This window comes from Castor canadensis, chromosome 11 (genome assembly GCF_047511655.1).
Source record: "Castor canadensis chromosome 11, mCasCan1.hap1v2, whole genome shotgun sequence".
Taxonomy (NCBI): Eukaryota; Metazoa; Chordata; class Mammalia; order Rodentia; family Castoridae; genus Castor; species Castor canadensis.
In genome coordinates this window covers 124,440,738-124,460,688 of record NC_133396.1, presented here as the reverse complement: position 1 = coordinate 124,460,688, position 19,951 = coordinate 124,440,738, and positions in this window count along the sequence as shown.

The following is a 19,951-nucleotide window of genomic DNA, read 5'->3' as shown; positions in this document are numbered from 1 at the left end:
ACTATTTTAGTGTGTTCCTGCACCTTTTTCTGAATATCCAGAAATCACCAACTGTACTTGGTGCTATGGATGGTGCCCATGAAGTCATGCAGCCATCTCATCCCACCTCTTCTCTCTCTGAGCTTAGAAGGGTTCCTGGAGGGGGGTGGGGACAGTGAATTATGGAGGAGGTAGAAAAGGGGAGGAGCCTAAGGCAAGAGTGGATGTTGGGGTTTCTGATGACAGATGGAAGGGGAGCACAATTAGTCACCAGAGAAGTCAACCTGTAATGTAACATCAGTGAGACTTTTCACTCATTGCTAGGCAACTCTCTTTTGGGCCCTTCCTTCCTGTTCTGTGTCCTCACTTCTTGTGCTTAGCACTCACTACCTTTCCATTTTCATCCTTCTTCCTTTAAAACCAAGGCAAGATTTACTCAAAAAGATAGTGAGATAGTTGCTTATCTGGTAGCCTTTCTCCTCTGCAGCACCAAAGACCAGAACTGAACTTTAGTTGCTAAAGGGATAAATCCCTTGGGCACTGAAGGAGGGTTTTAATGTTCCTAAGAAGTCTCTCCAGTAGCTCTTGATGCAAGTACCAGTCCATGCGTGATGAAGAGGGATCAAAAATAGCAGGTATGCTACATATAAACTCACATTACCCTTTCCATAACTTCCTGAGGTAGATTATATTTGATTCCCTGTTCTAAAGATGGGGAGGCCAAGGCAAGAAAAGTTAAGTGATGTGTCAGGTTTCACAGCTGGTGTGACAGAGTTGAGGTTGAAAGAAACAATCCAGCTGTGCTTTCTGGGCTTAGTTATCTGTGACACAGCTTCTGAGGGCTGTGGTCACAAGTGCCTGGATACAAGCTTGCCGAATCCCATGTGGACATTGGCAGTGAGTTTTCAGAGCCAAATCAAGGAATGTGAACCAGAAGACACCTAGTGTTAGAGAGTAATTCCTTAAGCAGCTGGCAGGAGGACCCACTGAGAAGGTTTCTGCTGAATATGCTACTATGATGCTGTAAAGACACAACTTGCCAGAGGGTTAAGTGGGATTCCAAAAGCAAATAGAATTGAATTAGGTCTCAGGGGACTAGGAGACACCTCGCTCTCTTTTAGCCTAGCTCCATGGTGAACTGGGCTGACATCCCAGCAAACAGTTACTTTGCACTGCAGAGAATCCAAACACGTTTTCACACCTACCCCCACCTGTCCTCCAATTTGCACTTCATAAGTTGGACAGGACAAAAACCTGTGACCTCCATCTCTGTTTCTAGGACCCATTGCTCTCGATGATTTTAGCCTATGGTCCCTGGTTATCGAGGTGTTCTAGTACATTTAATGCTTCCTAAAATCAAGTGGATGGAAAAACCACATGCACAGTGAATTTTTGCAAATGAAGTATTTTTACAATTTTTAACCCAACAGCAAAGGAATCAAACAGCACAGTTGCAGAGGAAAGCAGAACAAAGCTATTAGACTCGGGAAGTTGCTGGTCTGTATTAAAATATTCTACTGTCCTCTGTCCTCTCCCTCACCTTGTTCTCTTCTCAAATAAGAGACGTTGACTCTCCAGGCAGCCTGAATGAGGTTTATGGATGAGATTGATATTTAAGACTCTGGCAAAGCATGACCTTTGGCTTCCCAATAAGCAGCAAGGACAAACTACAGTGCTGAAAACTTGAGACTTTAATTCCTACCAATTGCTTCTCTCCAGCCCATTATGCATGAGAAATGCAACTGGCTCACCCTCTGGTGCCCTGGTAATCCAGGGGTACCTCTGAATCATAGCTCCATAGAATGTTACAGCTGGAGAGGGCCTTGGAGAAAAGCAAGTGAGTCCAGCCTTCTCATTTCACAGCTGAGGAACTTTCTTCAGGTTGAGAGTGCCTTGCAGGGTTGGCTGCTTGCTCTTGCTGGCTCTACCCAGGTTGGCACAGAGCAGTGATGCTGTGGAGCCATGTACATGCCTGCCAGTGTTATGCATTTGTGGACAACATGGAGGTCGGAGGAGGGTGAGTAGACAAGGGTAGAAGTTGCAGATTAGGTTTTAATGATACTGGATGTGGACAAACTGCTGCTATAAGTGAAGTGGAGGCTGCTACTTTTGAGCTATATTCTTGAGAAAGTGCCTTATGAGAGAAGAAAAGGAAAATCTTTTCCTATTCTCCTCCATCATGTTCAGTAGAAGAATCTGAAAGCTCAACCACATCACCTGCCACCCAATGATGAAGCTACTGTCTTTACCAACCTTTGGCATCCTCCTGTCTGTCTGAAGCATGATATTGACAGCTATCAGCTACTGGGCATTTACCATGTGGTGGGCACCATTTCAAAGTCTTTGCATGTATTCATTTATCAAGTGTTTACAAAACTCCAACAAGATCGATGTGACCTTTAACTCCATTTTATAGATGGAGAAACAGAAGCAAGGAAAGATGAAGTTAATTATCCTAGGTCACACAGCTAGGTCATTGACGTCCCAAAGAGGGAGAAGTACTTTGGCAAGAAGAGCTTCCAATTTAGGGCTTAACTTCTCTGGAGAGTGTGTGCCAGTGGTGAGTTGGATAAGATTAACTGAGGGTCTCACTGAAGCAGGATACCTGTGTCCTATATGTACATGCTAGTTGAGAGACTTTGCATGCAAGAAGAAACATGGACCAGAGACAGTTTTTAATTCGCATTAGCTGTACGGCCTTGGGAAGATACTGCCTCTGAGTTTCATAGTTCTAACAGTGGTGATGATGACCATGAAGATGATAAAAATATATACTTTGCAGAGCTCTGTTAAGATTAAAATTGTCTTGTGGAGTCTGACACAGTGGGAATTTACTACGATAGCGCCCCAACCCCCATCTTTAGGGGGTACATTTCACGATCACTCCAAATTACAGATAGTACAAACTCCTATATATACCATGCTTTTTTCCTACACATACAGTCTTATGATAAGTTTAATTTATAAATAAGGCACAGTAAAAGATGAATAATAACTAATTTAAACTAATTAAAATGGAAAATCTCCACAATGTACTGAAATAAATGTTATTGTGACTGTAGGCTCTCCCTTAAAATACCTTATTGGATTGTATTCAGATGATACCTCACCTATCTGATGAAATGGAGTGAGGGGCATAGCATTAGGCTACTATGGACCTTCTCTATCCATCCTCAAGAAGCCTTTCTGAGCAGTATGAAAAAGTCTCATGCCATCCTGGTCCATCCAATCTGGGTCATGAATTCATCCCTTGTTCAGAGTGTCCATTCTGTATACACTGCCCACCTATCAGTCACTTAGTAAGCATCTTGGTTATAAATCAACAGTCACATCTCAGTGCTTGTGTTCAAATAGCCCCATAATTGATAAAATTTATAAATTATTTATTTCTGGCATTTTCTATTTAATACAGTTCAATTGTGTCAAGCACTGGTAATTGAAACCACAGAAAGAAAACTGCAGATAAACAGGGGACTGATGTAAATGGTAACCTTTGCTAAGAGGCCACCTCCTTCCTCTTCCTCTTGTTTTCAGATGGATGAACTTACATTGATGTAACACCCCCCTGCCCCTGGATACTTTCTTCTCCATGTACACAGTGACTGAGGCATAAAGTACATTAAGCAACTTACTAGAACATTGTTCACCCAGCTGGTAAGTGGGAAGCTAGGATATAAACCCAGGCAGTCTGGCTTCTATGCCCACACACTTTGATGTCTCACTATGCTAACTCTTCAGAGAAGAAAGTACACGGGTATCAAATATCTCTTTTCTTCTTGGCAGAAAGAAGGCTCAAACCACTGACTCTTTGGCAAAAAAGCAGCATGGAGAAGCTTACTCAGAGTTAGGGCTAGGACTCAAACCATGCTTCCCCTGTACTTATTTTATATTCTTGTCTTCTTTTCCAACTCTGGATTTCTTAGGAGGGTCTTCATTCCTACCTACCTTCCTCATGTGACTCCTTGCTCCCTATTTCACTCTCAAAAGTGTCTGGGTTTGGAGATAAATTGTATGATCACTCTAGGCAGAAGCATGGGAAACACTTAGAGAGGGGCACAGGCCATGGGCAAAGTTATTGGTTCATTCTTTAAAGCAGAGAAAAAATTGGTCACATTCTTTTTTTTGAAGGCTGAGCTAGTTGGTGGCATAGGAAACTAAGAACACATGAGTTCTGGTAAGCTAGGCTTCTTGAGCTTTGTCTTGGCTGTACTATCTTTGTTCTTGCTCATGAATGAACCTTGCTAATGCATTCCAAGGACCCTCAGAGCCCCAAATGACAGCTTACCAGCAGACAATCACTCCATGCCTCTTTTGTCATGGTCAGGAGCAGCCCACAGGCAACCTGTTGGCAGTAACAGGGACAGGAAACCTGAGGCAAGGAATGACCTATGTTTTCTGGGTCCTGGAGTTAAGTTTACTGGCATAATTGCCAGATGTAATTTCTCTGCACCTCTTTCTGCTAAGTGCTCTTTAAGAGCAAAGCACTTAGTAAATTATAAGGAGGTACCAGCACCAAAGTGCTTACAAATAAGAATTATGGAAAATCAGAAGCCAAATGCTCACAACAGCAATTTTTTTTTCTTTAATCAGAAACAGAGTCAAGCCACACAGGAGGGGTGAGGTTTCCCAGGCAAGCGATAACATAAGCTGTTCATATATTTTAAGATCTAATCTATCATTTAAAAAATTATTTTATTACCAGTCAGTTTTATATTGAAAAAAGAGTCTGTGTTCCAATAATCCACTAGTGCCCCCAAGGGAAACCAGAAAAAGTGTAATAATAGAACTAATGGGAATTAACTTTATAAATTAATCCACCAGGCTGAGAGAGCAAGAGGCACAAATTAGTAGGTAGGGGAATTCAACTACCAAGCAGCCCATGCCAAATGTATTTGGTAGCTGGTTTTTATTTCAGGAAAGGGAGTGAATCACAAAGAAGACAGCATCTGACCTCAGCCACAATTATGGCAGAAAGAAACAAAACCCAGGCTTTTTGGAATCTTGGGCAATCCCACAGGAAGACATTGAGTTTTTTAGAAGCAGAGCCTGGAGGAGCCAGTCATCTATCAAAGTGATTGTGCTTCTGCTGGCTCCACAGCAGTCACCTCTTGGGGGTAGAATATCAAGCATGATTGAACACTTTTTTTTTCATTTCTCACCATCTACAGCTGGAATTTGTAGCATTGGGTTCATGAGAAGCCATAGTTGAGAAAACAGTCAATCAGGCATTTTTGAAAACTGTAGATCACATATAGAAACATTCCTAGTGCCACAAGTAGATTACAATGGCACAACAAATGTCAGCCCCCTTCCCTCTCCCTTTCCAGTAGCAAGATAATGGTTTGGATCTTAAGTGTCTCCTAAAGGCCCATGTGATCTTCACATGGTCCTCAGCATGGTGCTGTTGGGAGGTGATGAGGCTGAATGGGAGGTTTAGGTCATGTGGGTGTGCCCTCAAGAAGGATTATGGGACCCTGGTCTCTTTCTTTCTTTTGTTTCCTAGCCACGAAGTGAGCAGTTTTGCTCTGTCATGTACTTCCCACCATTGCCATCTGACATCCCCACTAGAGGCCTAAAAAGCAATGGGCTTTCCTGATCATGAGCCAGAACTTCCAAAACTGTGAGCCAAGATAAACCTTTTCTCCTTCTAGGTGTATTATCTCAGGTATTTGTTATAATGATGGAAAGCTGACTAATGGATGCCTAGAGATAAGACTTGTTTGGGCTTTTTGGAACTCGGTCCATCTCCCTGATTCCATAGTGGTTTGCAATTAACTCACACTGCTTAGAATTCTTTAGAATTCTTGACTTTTAGAATGAAATATTTTCAGTATCTCTGTCTCCTATCTTTCTTTCTTCCTTCCTTCCTCCCTCCCTTTCTCCCTTCCTTCCTTCCTTCCTTCCTTTTCTTTTTCTGAAGCAGGGCCTTGCTGTATAGCCCAGGCTGGCCTGGAATTTGCTCTGTAGCTCAGACTGGCCTCCAATTCGTGGTCCTCCTACCTCAGCTTTCCTATTACTGGGATTACAGATGTGTACTACCACCATGGTTGGTTCTTTTCTCTGTTTCTAGCATCATCCACATGTGTTCCTAAGGCCCTTTCTACTAAGGGCTTTACAAACTGTTGTCTGATTCAAGATGGAACCAATCTAAAAGCCATCAGATTCTCAGATGACAAGAGCTCCTTCCCAAAACAAACAACCCACCCCCCCACAAAAAAACAAGACAAACTAAAAACCTTTCTGCCTTATATAACACATATGCTGGTAAATCCAACAGACAGTCCCTAAGAAAGGAATGAGTCACAGAAAAGAAACTAGATAGCATACCTCACAGGATTCGTTTATCACACAGGAGAGATTCTTAGATGCAAGACTTTAAAGTCAAGAAATCTCTTTTTCTTGCCAGTTGAAGATTCCTTTCCCACACTTGCTCTCAAAGTCTCAGCTGGCACTAAATATGTCCAGCTGCCTAAATCATGAGAAGACTCTCAGGATACACAGTTTACAGGCTGTAGACTGTGCACTCCATCCCCAGAGAAGAGCAGGGCTGCTATTTCTAGAGGAAAATATGTTGCTTCCCTCAGCTCTCTCCTTTCCCCACTCACCCCCATCGCTTAGAAAGAAATGCATTAACAAAGGCCAGAGCAGGCAGGGATTATTTGAAAGAGAATGCTGTTTGCTTGCTGTCTCTTTTCTCCACGTCATCAAAATTGGACAGTTTGATAATGCTTTATGTCCTGTACACATTGTCAGGTACAATGCACTGCAAACATATATGGCTTAACAAATTTATAGTAAATAAGCATTTTTATTGTCTTTTCTATCTATGAAATATCCTACTGAAAGTTAAGTGGGAAAGAGAGCTGCTTTGTAAAAATGATAGATATGATAAAAAACTCCATAGCTTATACATCTAACTTGGTGAGTTATAATGGGGTTGTCATCACTGGACTGTTAGCTTAACTTATGAAAATCAAGAAAATGCCTTTTGTTGCTTCATAAATCCTGATGAACAATAGTCTAGTAACAGAAAACAAGCCTTGATTTTAGAATGATTGCTCTATGTGTATCGCCAGTAATGAAGTATGAAGAAAATCGAAGACTTATTGCTTACAGATATTAGTACAGACCCAGATGGCTCAATTTTTTTTACCATAATAGATAATTCTTGAATTATGTGCCTAACAAAGACAAATTCTCAAACTAACGGAAGGCATTTATTATATTAACAAGTGTGTTTTCGATTCCTTCAAAACAAAATGTAATTTAATCTCGGCTTCAGAGACAGATTGGAAATGTTAAATGTCTGCTTTTCAGAAGTGATTTCTGTAGGGAGAAAAGTATTCACCATCAGTTTGAGCTGTGTAACTGGGGGAAAGGATGTTTATCTTAACGGCACAGAAAGGGAGAAGTTGTGGGATTTTTTTTTCTATTTTCTTTTTCATTTTTTAAATATAGAGCAGATTGTATACATCCTAGTCCTTCCCCAGGGCAACTTCTGCCTTGCTGAATGTAACATATTCCACAGTGAGAAAGAATAATTATCTGATAGTGAGGGAGACTCTGCTTAGTGTTCTGTGCATATAAATGAAAAAACTAAAACCCACCCAGTGGTCTTCATTGTCTTATTTGTTACTCCAGGGATCCCAGGAGGTGTGGTTAAGGTCAAGACTGGAGATTTGTGACAGAGGGTGGGTATGCAAAGGTTCCATCCAGTTTTGGATGGCCAAAACTGTGGAGGATTTCGATACAGTGCCACAAGAGAAATAACAGAAGGCTAGAGGCTGTTTTACTCAGAGAAGAGACAATCTTAGGAAGAGGAGTGGAAGGACTTTCAGTGGGTCTCATAAGGATGGGGCCAATGACCTCTAAGGACACAGTAGGAACAGTGTCTACATCTCACAAAACAAAGAATTTTCACTCCATCTGAGCAATGTCCAGTTTAGCTTGCAGAGGAGAGGGCATTCAGGGTGCTGCCTTCCATAAGAGGTATGGAGTGGGAAGATGGAGTCAAAGAAGATGTGCAAGACAGTGTCTAGGGATGAACCTGGAAGTGAAAGTCATCCAGTTTTAAAGAAGCCTCCACCATAGAGAATGTTCCTGATGGAATCAAGAGGTGCCAAGTGGGAAGATTCTCATTCACATTTGATGCAGCTACAGGCTTATTACAGAACACCTGAAACCTCACCTGTGGGTAAGAAGGGCGCAGGTTGTGTGTTGTGCCAGTCTGAATGAGGGACTAGCTAACAGTGAAATCTGCTAAATTACATTATAGTCTTGTAAAGAAGTGATTTCTCCATATCTGTCCTTGTCCATGTGGAAGTCAGTTGATGCTATCGCTGTGCCAGTGATGCCAGACGGGTAGGACACTTTTTTAGATGACCTCTGAGGTCTTGTTAACTTCTAACTTGTCACAAAAGTATCTCTCTTGTCACCACAATTCATTCAGTATTTTGGTAGTTAATCGCCAGCCAGAGTGCTAGGCGATGGGGACATTTATAACTGTGTTAACATGAAGATATAAACCCTCCTTTCATGGATCTTATAGCTTAATAGGGTGGCACATAGTCAGCAGTAGCAACTGGTTGATATGAAGAACTGTGAGTGATGGAATGAATAATAATTAAGACATTAGATTGTCTGATATGTCACACTTCCTGGAAGGAGTGGGAGGTAGCTAAAGACAAAGAAGAGGAGATATTGGGGGAAAAAAAAAGAGAAAAGAACCCCACCCCATGCAAGAAGGACAGAATGAATGAAAACCTTGAGGAAAGGATCAGAGCTACCCAAAGAATTACTTTGTAGCTTTGATACCTGAACAAAACAAATTGTGCTTAGTTGTGCTTTTGCACAACTAAATTAGCTGTATTAATTTAAAAGTTGAGGTAGGGGAGGGAAGAGAAGGAATACATACATTTGGATTAGAGTGGATTAGATGTGTATTAGAGTGATCTGGAAGGGACTAAAGAAATGGAAATCTCCATTTTTGCATGCAGAATTTAGTTGAATAGAGCATGGAGTTTGGGGGATGGGCCAAATGGGAATATCATAAGCCTTCTGCAGTATGGTAAGGGGTATTCAGAGATATGAAGGCAAAAAACAGAGATAAGGAGCCTTTTTTCCTGCCCTTGCTCCTTAAGAAGATGTTAAAATAAGGAATCCTCCCTGGAAATCTTGCCCAGCATACCTCCCTCTTGGGTATGTTTCAGAAAGGAAAACCCTTAGTTTGCCCAGTCTGCCCTCAGGCTGTTATTATTGGAGATCCTACAGAACAAAGCCATTAGTGTTTTAGGAGGAACTCCCAGACCACCCATCATGAACTCCACTTTCTTCCAATGCTGTTTAGTTTGCAAGGCATTCACACACATTGGAAGAGGGTTTTCTTATCTTTGTTATAGACAGAGGGCTTGAGATTCAGAGATGGGAAATGACTTCCCCCAGGTTGTAGCTTCATTTTGAGTCAGGGCAGGTATATTCCTGGCCTGGTGAATCTTACTTTTGCATGTGGTCTCCATTGCTGGGTGTTAGAAACAATGGGTTCTTTCTTCGCCACATGAAAAGAAGTGAGGTAGACAGACTTCAGGAGATTATTCTCCAGTGCAGCTGAATGTCCTTGAGGAAGGTAACAAGCACTTTTCTCAGTGAAAGCAAGGAAAGGGCCGACTCCTAACAATACCTCAGAATGGTTGATAAGCATTTGCTCTTCATTCTGGGTCTTTTCTTCCCCCTCCCTTTTGTCTATTGCATTGCTGTGGCATGGAAACTAGCTGAATCAGCACTGAATCATCTAGCAGGAAATGATGAAAACTCATTTTCCTCTGTCTGCACAGTAACACACAGCAGAGAGGAGCTGATGACGGCAGGGCCTGACAATGCCTCAGGCCTCAGATTGGATTGTGGGTGGGAAGAGCCAGCAGTTTAATCAGCAGTCACTCCCCAAGGTGGGCCGAGGAGTGTAAATGTGAGGATGTCCCTGAGCAAGGACAGCTAGTCCATGGTTACCACAGAGATGGCTCTGGTGAGGTGACAAGGCAAAGGACAATCTACAGGTCCACTGAGAAATCTTGTAGCAAAAAACAGGCACCCTGAATGATAGGGTAACCCAGAATGCTTTGGAGGGCTTATAGTATGAAAGACAGCTGGTCAAGGGGCTTTCTTAACAGGGAGGGGAATCTTCTCTGGGCTTCCTTTTGTAATGTACCACCTTGCTGGAATACCATTCTGTAACCCAATTCAGTGGAGAGATGCAAGATGTTTTCACCATCCGCTCATTTAAAAATGTATTGTTGTCAGAAAACCACAGGGCTTTGTTATATTGGTGTGTTACTTTACTCTTTGAACCTCAGTTTCTACTTTTGTAAAACAGAGATGTTCACACCTACAGCTATAGCATTATGGGGCCGAGTAATGGCGTAATGAATATGACAGAACATTGTGAAGTGAACATCATTACATTATTCAGAATCCAGAGTCCTTAGGGGCACTTCAGAACCTACTCTAACACTCATCCCAAGCTTGCAAACACACAACAATCTCGCCTGCCCCTCCCGGTCCCCAGCTTAATGGCTTTAATGCAACTATCAATATGACCGCTGACCCATATGCTCCAGTTTAGGAAGTGGTATTAATGGGAATGAATCAGGATCCCAAATACTGCATTGCCTCTTCTTTCTATTAAGCTAAGAGACTCTCTAGCTATGGCCGTGTATTATTTGAAATCCAAGAGAATGAGCAAAATGTTAACTAACCATCCACATATTCCTAAGTGTCCAGATTTTTGGTAACATTTGTGTGACAATTTAGAAATAATGTTCCATCAGTGATGGGGGAGTGAGCATGGAAAGAGTGCCATTTTTTTTAATTCAGTAAGCAAACGTACAGTCAAGACAGCCCCTAAGAAGGGATGTGTGATGCTGAGGAATATGGCAGGGCTGATGGAAATACCAGGTGCTTGATGGGCAACTATGCACTTGAAAGATTTTGCTAAGTGAAGCTATACTTACTCAGAATGATTACTCCAGGAAAGTTTTTCCCACTAAATTTTCTGTTTTAGTCATTGTTCAAAAATGGAGAGCAGGAAGGTAAAACAGGTCCTTTCTGGGGGGTTGGTACAAATGGGAAGTGGGAGGATGTAAAGAAAGGGTGTAGGAGGGTGAATGTGGTGGGAATATTATGTATTCATGTATGAAAATGGAAAAATGAGACCTGTTGGAACTATTCCAGGAAATGGGAAGAAGGGATAAAGGAGAATGATGCAGGGGGTGAATTCAACCATGATATATCATAAGAACTTTTGTAAATGCCACAATGTACCCCCAGTATAACAATAATATAATAATAAAAAATAAATAAAACAAATATTTACCCACTTTCTACTATTTTAACAGATTTTTAAGGGATGACTTTGGCCTGCTGGATGGGCAATGAACTTTGGGGTGCAGGAATAGAAGAAGGGATCAGTTGGGAGGTCATTGTAAATGAACTCCTACAAGGATTTGAGTTAGAGTAGTAATGGTGCAAATAGAATGGAAGCATCTATTTGTTCCTAATAAATGATGTGACTTACCAATAGATTAAATATGTTTTGTGAAAAAAAAGATGAAAGAAAGAAAAGAATCAAACACATTGCCTACATATTTGGCTTAAGTAGGGAGACATATTTACTCAGATTTGGGAGATCAGGAGTAATAGGATTTGATAGAACAAGCATGATTAAGAACTCTGATCTTGACATGTTATATCGGAGGTGACTTCAAGACTTCAAGCCACTCAAGTAAAGGTAACAGGTATGCACTTGGGTATTACCAGTTTGGAGCTCAGGTGAGAGAGAAGTCAGGCTAGGGAATGCAAACAAGCCTTGATGCTCAAATCCAGGGACTGGAAGAGATCACTGAGGGAAAGGCTGTTTATAGAGCAAAGAACCTAAGGCTGTCATTCCAACATTTAGAAAGTGAATCAGAAAAGTAGTCAAGAAGGAATGACTAGGGAGGCTGGTGTGGTGTCACAGAAAGGAAGGTTATTTTAAATTACTGAGAAGGTCCCTGTAGAGCCAGTCCTCTGTCATTCCTGCTGCTCTTTGCATTAAGTCTTCCCATCTTGATTGCACAGGCTGATAAGTCTAGGAACTTGGACTTCTGCCTGCCTCTGGAAAGGGGCCCCAGGCTATCCAAGTAACAAATTATCTGCTTATCACAGTTGACACTGCTACCATTCTACTTTATTATTTCTTGCTATTATTTTTTCTGACTTTTGGGAAGCTGACTGTGTTCTTTTACCTAGATGCCCACATTCCATCACTACTTTCTCTGCCTTCCTCCCTCCCTCCCACCTCCTGCCTGGGCTGCCCTGCCATCTTCACACAGTGAGTCTTTATCCACTTCATCTGGCTTATCTGCTGAACATCCTCTAGGTTCAGTTGTTTTCCCACTGTTATTTGCAATTTATCTGATTCCAAACCTGACACTGTATCTCCCTGTGATATACACTTGTCTAACTATTGTTTATCCAGTGCAAGTATATAATTCTGTGTCAACTTTCTCTCCTCTCTTCCAAGTTGAGGACCATGTTTGAAACATCACAAAATCTGATGTCTGCAAGTCATTCTCATAAGAGATAAAGCAAAATTCATTACCGTTCATGCTATCTTAGCTTGGGGATGCCTCTGGTCAAATTGCTTTGCCCTTGGATGATGACACTTCTCCTTAATTTTAAACTCTCTCTCTCCCTCCCTCCCTCCCTCCTTCTCTTCTTCCCTCCCTCTAACTACCCCAACATCTTATTTGAAATCAGACATTTCATTTGCACCCCTCTGCTTGTTTCTCTGATTGGAAGACAATTTCTACTAATGGTGTGTGTAGTGCAAATATTTTATTTTTGAGGTTTGTTCAGCCAGGGCTGTTTGGACTGAGGACGAAATGCCATCTAAAGTCCCTGTGTGTGAAGAACATCATGTTCAGCCTTTTACTCCCAAGGCAAATTATTTGCTTAAGTAAGGGTTTCTTTCTTGATTACAGCTTTTATTATTGAGATCTTGTCTGAATTTCCCAGGTGTGTTCTGAATTTCTCAATCTTTCTCTGCTCCACAGAGCTAGTCTCAGAAAATATATTTGCATGTGCTCTTAGCTCCAGTAGAGACAGAACCCTTACCTAGACAAATAACCATGGGAATAAAAGACTGTCCAGAAACATAGTATCTGGATGTGCTTTCCTAACTGAGAACATTGGCTGGCTGCTAATAGATACATCTACTGGGTGTCATAGCATTTGTTTTAGAATATTGCCTCTCTTGATTTGCAAAATCCTAGACTAGAACAAATAGAATAGGTGAAAATAGACTAAATAATATTTGATTGATCAATTCATTCCTTCAAGAAACACACATTGAGGACCTGTGATGTGCCAATCAATGTGTTGGGCCCAGGGATATGGAGATGAACAAGAAAACACAGCTGGTTCTTCCAGGATCTCCACGTAGAATGGGAGGGAGACATGTAGACAAGCAATTATAACATGCAGTGAAGTCCTCTGACAGAAGCCCTTACAAAATGCCATGGGAGCCCAGAAAATGGAGTTGCAAATTGCCAACTATTACTGGGGACAGTGTGGCAAAGACTGAACCTTATGAATGACTTGGAGTATGTCAGGGAAGGTGGGGGACTGCATGCAGTTGGAGGAATGTCAAAGGTATCTTAAAGTTGGGCAGAAGATGTGGGTGGGGCAGAGGGAATCAGGAAGTGTGGTTGGTACCTTGGAGGTTCATTGGAGGATGACGGGACAGAGCTCCTCCTAAGTGAAGGTCAGACACCAGCTTCTGGGTACCCCATACCTCATAAGAGGGAGTCTGTGGACCTTCCGAGGGGATAGTAGCAGATGATAGTGTTGCCTAATGATTCAGCCTCCCCTTACATAGACTTCTAATATTCTCTTCTTTGGAAATTACATCTTGTTTGGAGCTCAGATTTCTGTCCTGGTGCTGCCTTTCCTACTCATCTGTCACAGACCAGAGAACTAACCAGTGGGCTTGGTTCTTGGCTTTGCTTCACAGTGTTCCTATTTGCTTAGAAGACCCTTTCTTCTCTTATGTATTTGGTTTTTAAACTCTGCCAACCTAATTATGGCATCTCTTACACCCTATCTGAGTCAAGGCCCTATTTTCATCTTTGCCATTGACATTATAGGCCCTTGCCCAGGTATGACAGTGCTGGTTACTGCCCTGGCAACAAATGACCAGTGAAGACAAGCAAAGACCTGTTACAACAGGGTCAATTGACATCTACTCATAAGAGAAGGTGAGAGACCGTTAATACAACCTCAGCAAGAGTCATGCAATTCCAGGATGGAAACAAGTAGGGGAAGGTGAAGTGATACGAACAACTACATCTGAAAGGATGTATGAAATTGACATTGTCACTGATGAATGGGGAAGGAGAAGTACAGATGCCAGACCCAGGGAACATTTAGCAATTATTAGATACAAATGATTTGGGGATCTTAAGTGGAATTAGTATAAGTAGTGTGAAGGAGAAGCATAAGATTGGAAAATAATAGGTTTGGTAAATTATTACACTTAGTATTTTTCTTAGTCATTACCTCTTCTCCTTCCACCTTCTCAATCATATCAAAAGCATCAAGAATAGCTATACAGAAGACAAGAAGGTGGGAAGAATGAGAGTTTTACCTTTTTGAGCTCTGGATTCAAAAGCACGTTAGAAAAGATAAACCAGCAGCTTGTTTCCAGAGAGTAGCCAACTGTGGGGTGAAATTGCAACCATAGGGGCATTAGGCTAGGCAGGAAGAAAATGGGCTTGCAAGGGACTAAAAAAACAGAGGGAGAGCATTAGATTTCTGTCCATGGGAATCTGTTAGAAGGAGAGAGAAAACCATCTGTCTGGTACAGTACAAATATAGTCCTACTTATGCCCAGGGAATGGACTTATTTTTTCATTTTAAACAACTTTAAAAGTTTTATGTAAAAACATTGCCGATACTTATTTTCACAGAGTTGCAATCAAATATCACTTTGTATTTTGCTTTAGCTGATTATTATTTTACTTTTACTTAACATTGTAACATTAGCATTTGTGATGTTTCTACATGATCCTCACAGTTATTTTAATAGCTACATAATATCCCAATACACTGTTGAGTTTTTAGTTTAGTAATAGAGCTGGGATAGGCTCTATATATCCCTTTTTGGCCTAATTTTTTTTTGCATTTTATGATCTTCTTTAATCCTTCTGCCTTATACAAATTATTGTATTTTTCTTTTCTCAAATAGTATTAAAATTCTCCTTACAACCATCCTCACAAGCACAAACAGGATGCTCAGTAGAGCTCATCTCTGCTCCCCTATTGGGAACACAAGGAATGTAATGGTAAAGGCTTTGGTGTCCAGCCAGAACCAAGTTTCCAATTTTTGTTAGCTGGTTTGGAGATCCTGTGACTTTGGATAAGTTACATGATCTCATGAGGTTCGATTTCTTCATTTGGAAAATGTTCATAGTTATGTGCATCTTACTGGTTGTGGAAGGATTACAGACCATATTTATAGAGTGATTGATACAGAGTAGATACCAGGAGGATCTGATTACTCAGAACCCTGGGGCAAAATAAGTTGAGTTTTCTTACATTCAATTAAAAGCACTTCAGGGGAAGTAGTCTGATTTCATGTACTCTTGAATCCCCCAGTGATTACAGAGGGTTCTACAATTCCTACTTGTTAATTGACCATGGATACTTTAAAAAAAAAATCTTTTTGCAGTACTGGGGCTTGAACCAACTCCATCAGCCCTTTTTTGTTTTGGGTTTTCTCGAGATAGGGTCTCACCCTGGGCTGGTTCCAAACAATGATTCTCCTGATCTATACCTCCTGAGTAGCTAGGATTACAGGTGTGAGCCACTGGCTCCCAGCAAGTATGGATACTTTTGATGAATATCTGACTCCAAGGACCATGTTGTAGCTTTGCTGGATGGTTGGATCAGGGTTGGTATGTTCATGGCAGAAGTAGTTAGATCATGGCAGATGTAGTTGGCTATTTAGTTGCTTTCCAGGGTCCTGAACTCTTGCCTCTCCACTAGGTGGCTAACAGGTTCCAAAATGATGACAGCCTGCTGCCCAGCAAGGGTGCTGGTTCCACCTGTAGGAAAAACAGTTGTAGGGAGGAAGCCCCTGGCAGCTCCAGGAAACAACTGCCTGTTATCAGAGTCTGCATGGGGACCGAGCATGAATATTCAGCCTGTATTTTACAGCATGACAATTTTAGAGACCAGGTGCACCAAAGATGCATAGGCAGATAAGAAAGGGAGAGGAGAGAAGAGGAGGGAACCCAGCCACAAACAAACCTGATTCTGCTCCTCACAAAACATTTGCTTTTTTCAAGCACACAGATAAATCCCCAGCAGAACGGGGGTGCCGAGAGGGAAGCTGGCATTTGAAAGGTTTGCAGTATCAGCTAATTGGTCTCAAACCTAAATCATAAAAAGACCTGTAATTATGCTGTTCAGAATTAACACAGAAGGCTATTGGGTGTGTGGTAGTGGGGGTGGGGGGGAGAAGGAGGGGGTGCCTGGGGGGAAGAGTTCATTTTTTAAGTGAATTTATACTATTATAAGACCTGTCGCGGGTGAGTAATAAAAATGGCGATGCTAAGTTAAGCCTTGTGTTATCCTGTTTGCTCAGACGCTGCTTATGCCAGCTCTAGCCAGCAGAAAGCACTTTTCAATTCATTTTTATGACTCTTCTCTAAAAGCATTCCATTAAAGGAATATTATCCTGTATGAAGTTTTGAGGCACCAGTGGCAGTTTATTTGCTTGTTGTGCTGGAAAGGAATAAACAGTTATCTGTGGTACCCATTATTTCAGTTTTGTCTTTCTCTCACTCCAGTGAAGGGTCAAATATAGATTCTGCTGTCTACCTTTGTACTGAATCTACTCCTCCCTGAATTTGTTGGGTTGAATCTGGACCACATTTTAGTCCAGTCTGATGTTCAGAACTTCTGAGTCTCAAGTTTACAACTTGCTTAATTAATTTCTTCCATCCCATTGGTGACATGTAGCGTTTGCAACCATGCTTCTCGTGTGGAAGGACAAGTTGTGTGAGACAGGAAGACATCTCCTAAGGTGGAGCCTGTGCTATCTGTCATGGCTTTCCAAAATTCAGTAATGAGCAAACATGGGGACCATTTCTTCCTCTCTCATGTGTGAAATAGATCTAGAGGGACAACATAGCACAAATGGTGAAGGGTGCAGTCTCTTGGAATCATTTTGACAAGTTTGAAAATTAACTAAACCACCTAACAGCTGCCATCTTAGGCAAGCAACTTCACCTCTCTGCACCTCAGTTTCATAACCTACAAAATGGGAATGTAACAGTTATCATCTCATTGGGGTTTTGTGAGGGTTAAAAGTGATGATGTATGTAAAGTGCTTAAAACAGTACATGTTCCATAATAGATGCTATCTGTGCAAGTATTAGGCATTTTGTTATTAATATTATTGCTGAGATCTCAATAAATGTAAGAGGATACTGGATGTCTGACTCTGATTTCACCACTAACTTGTCACATTACTTTCAACTCGTCACTTAACTTCTTTAGGATAATAATTCAAATCTTTTTTCTTTTTTTAATTCATTGAAGGATATGAAGGCCAGTAAAAAAGTAAAAGTTATGATACATAAATGGCTTTATAACTATTTATGATGTCCTCATAACACAGATGAATGCAGTGCTAACTCATGATCTCAGCATGGTCTTTTATGTCTAAGCACATAGTGAAGATTTATTATTGGGTTGTGAGTTTCCTAGTGCTGTGGGTTATTATTTAAGAAACAGAATCCTAGAGTTGGAAGAGATCTTAAAATCTCTTGGCCTTTTTGTTTTTAGGTAGGAATTCCTGTTACAACAACTGTGATTTGTGGCAGGTCACAACCTGTGCTGTAATGGACCACTTAATAGTGGGTTCACTGTTACAGGCTCATCTTTCCTAGTTCTAAATGACAGAATGCCCTCCCTTAAAGTTATCTGAATTCTTCCTCCCTGCAACTTTCACTCAATGGTGCTGGTTCTGCCTCATGAACCTTCACAGAAAAAATCTAATGGTTTTCTACTTGACAGCCCTTCAGATATTTGCAGACAGCACTTCTTCTCAGATCTTTTCTATTTCTGGCCAAGTTCCTTCAAATATTCCTCTATGCCACAATATCCAGATCCTCCATCATCACTACTACCTTCACCACATGGGTCATAATCTCATTGTCACTAGCCTTTGTAAAATCATACACAGAACTCTGTGTATTAATGGGGCCTCCCTACTTGCGACGCTATTCTTCAAGCGATGACCAAGATTGGCTTTCATCTTTGGGATTATAATATAGCCTTCTATTCGGTGGGTACAGTAACACTTGCCTAACACAGCCTTCACAGGGTGTAAGCTTCAAAGGTAAGTGATACACCAGGGGGTTTGAAATAGCTGAGAGGACAGAAAGATGGATATATGTGTTTAATTTTTATAGTGAGTGAGCCTGTGTAGTTCATACCCACCATTGAGGTCTGCCTCCCATAAGTACTGCCATTAGCCCACTTATTACTACATATTTTCAGTTTTATTTTTTAAGCTTTTATGGACATGGTAGTTTATAGAGATATTATAGAATCTTGATTTCACCAAGTGGCTTCTTACCCATCACTCTCTACTTTGTGTTATACACAAATTCAAAATGCTTGGTTTCTGTGGAATTACCTAAATGGTGGCTGGCTATGAATATTGAAGCTTTCAATATTCAAGAACTCCTTCTTACAATATACATAGTTAAAAAGAATAATGGCCTCTTCCTTTTATCTGTCCTCATATTAAACATACTTCTCTCACAGAAGCAATTTTCTCCTTTGTTTTAAAGATATTTAGGTAAATGCCTCATCTTTTCCTATAGATCAGAAACTCCTGAAGGACTGGGGATATATTGCATCTACACTTGTAACCCCAAAGGCAATGACCCTATCTAGTACCTAGTAGGCAGCAACTTATAGGGCAAGTTTATGGGGTCAAGGGCAGAGACTTTTATATCTTCCAAAGATGACTCTCAACTAATTGCACCATCATTAAGCTCTTATTTTGTTTGATTAATGTGTAAGAATGTTATAATGATTATTATCTCCTATTAAGTCCAAAACTGTGTTGGCACTGAGACATTACCCAACTTGCAAGCTAATAAGTTAATCTCCCTGTATAACTACACACACACACACACACACACACACACACACACACCCCATAGTAATAGAAATACCAGGCCTCTGCATTAACGTCTTAGCTCTGGTCTCTATGCCTTAATCAACCATGGCTGATGTGAAAAGGGCCTGATGCTATTTGGAGGTGTAGCAGGGTTATTCCATGGAGGAGGAACCTTCAGATATAAGACCTGTTGCTTATACAGCATATCCTGTCCTCTTGAAAGAAGACAGTATTGCAGGAACATTATAGTCTAGTTGAAAATAAATCCATGCACAAAATGGAAACAGGTAAGATGACATAGAATATATAGGTTTGGAGATGTTTGGTGTGAAGAAATCATCAGGTCGGTTATGTATTTAGTAGGGACGATAAGATGATGAGAAAGTACCAGAAGAGACCCAGGGTTGTCACTTTTTCATCTGTGAAGAGAGTGGAGGAGGTCTTCCCTTACACCATGGGTATTAATTTCTCCAAGTTCCCAAGCTAGGAGAGCACTCTTAATTTGCTGTACATCTGCATGCTCACACTTAGTGATAGACTTTTGCAGACATAGCTAAGACATGAGAATGTCAGTATGAGATTAAAAGAAGGTTAAAATAAGCAGGGATGAGTGACGAGAGGTTCACAGGAGAGCAGAGTGAATGGTGAGAAACAGCAAACAGAAGGGGAAATATAACCAGAAAGCTGAGAAAATGACTTTTGCAGCTAATGTGTGAGGCTTCCTTGTTCCAATACAAATGA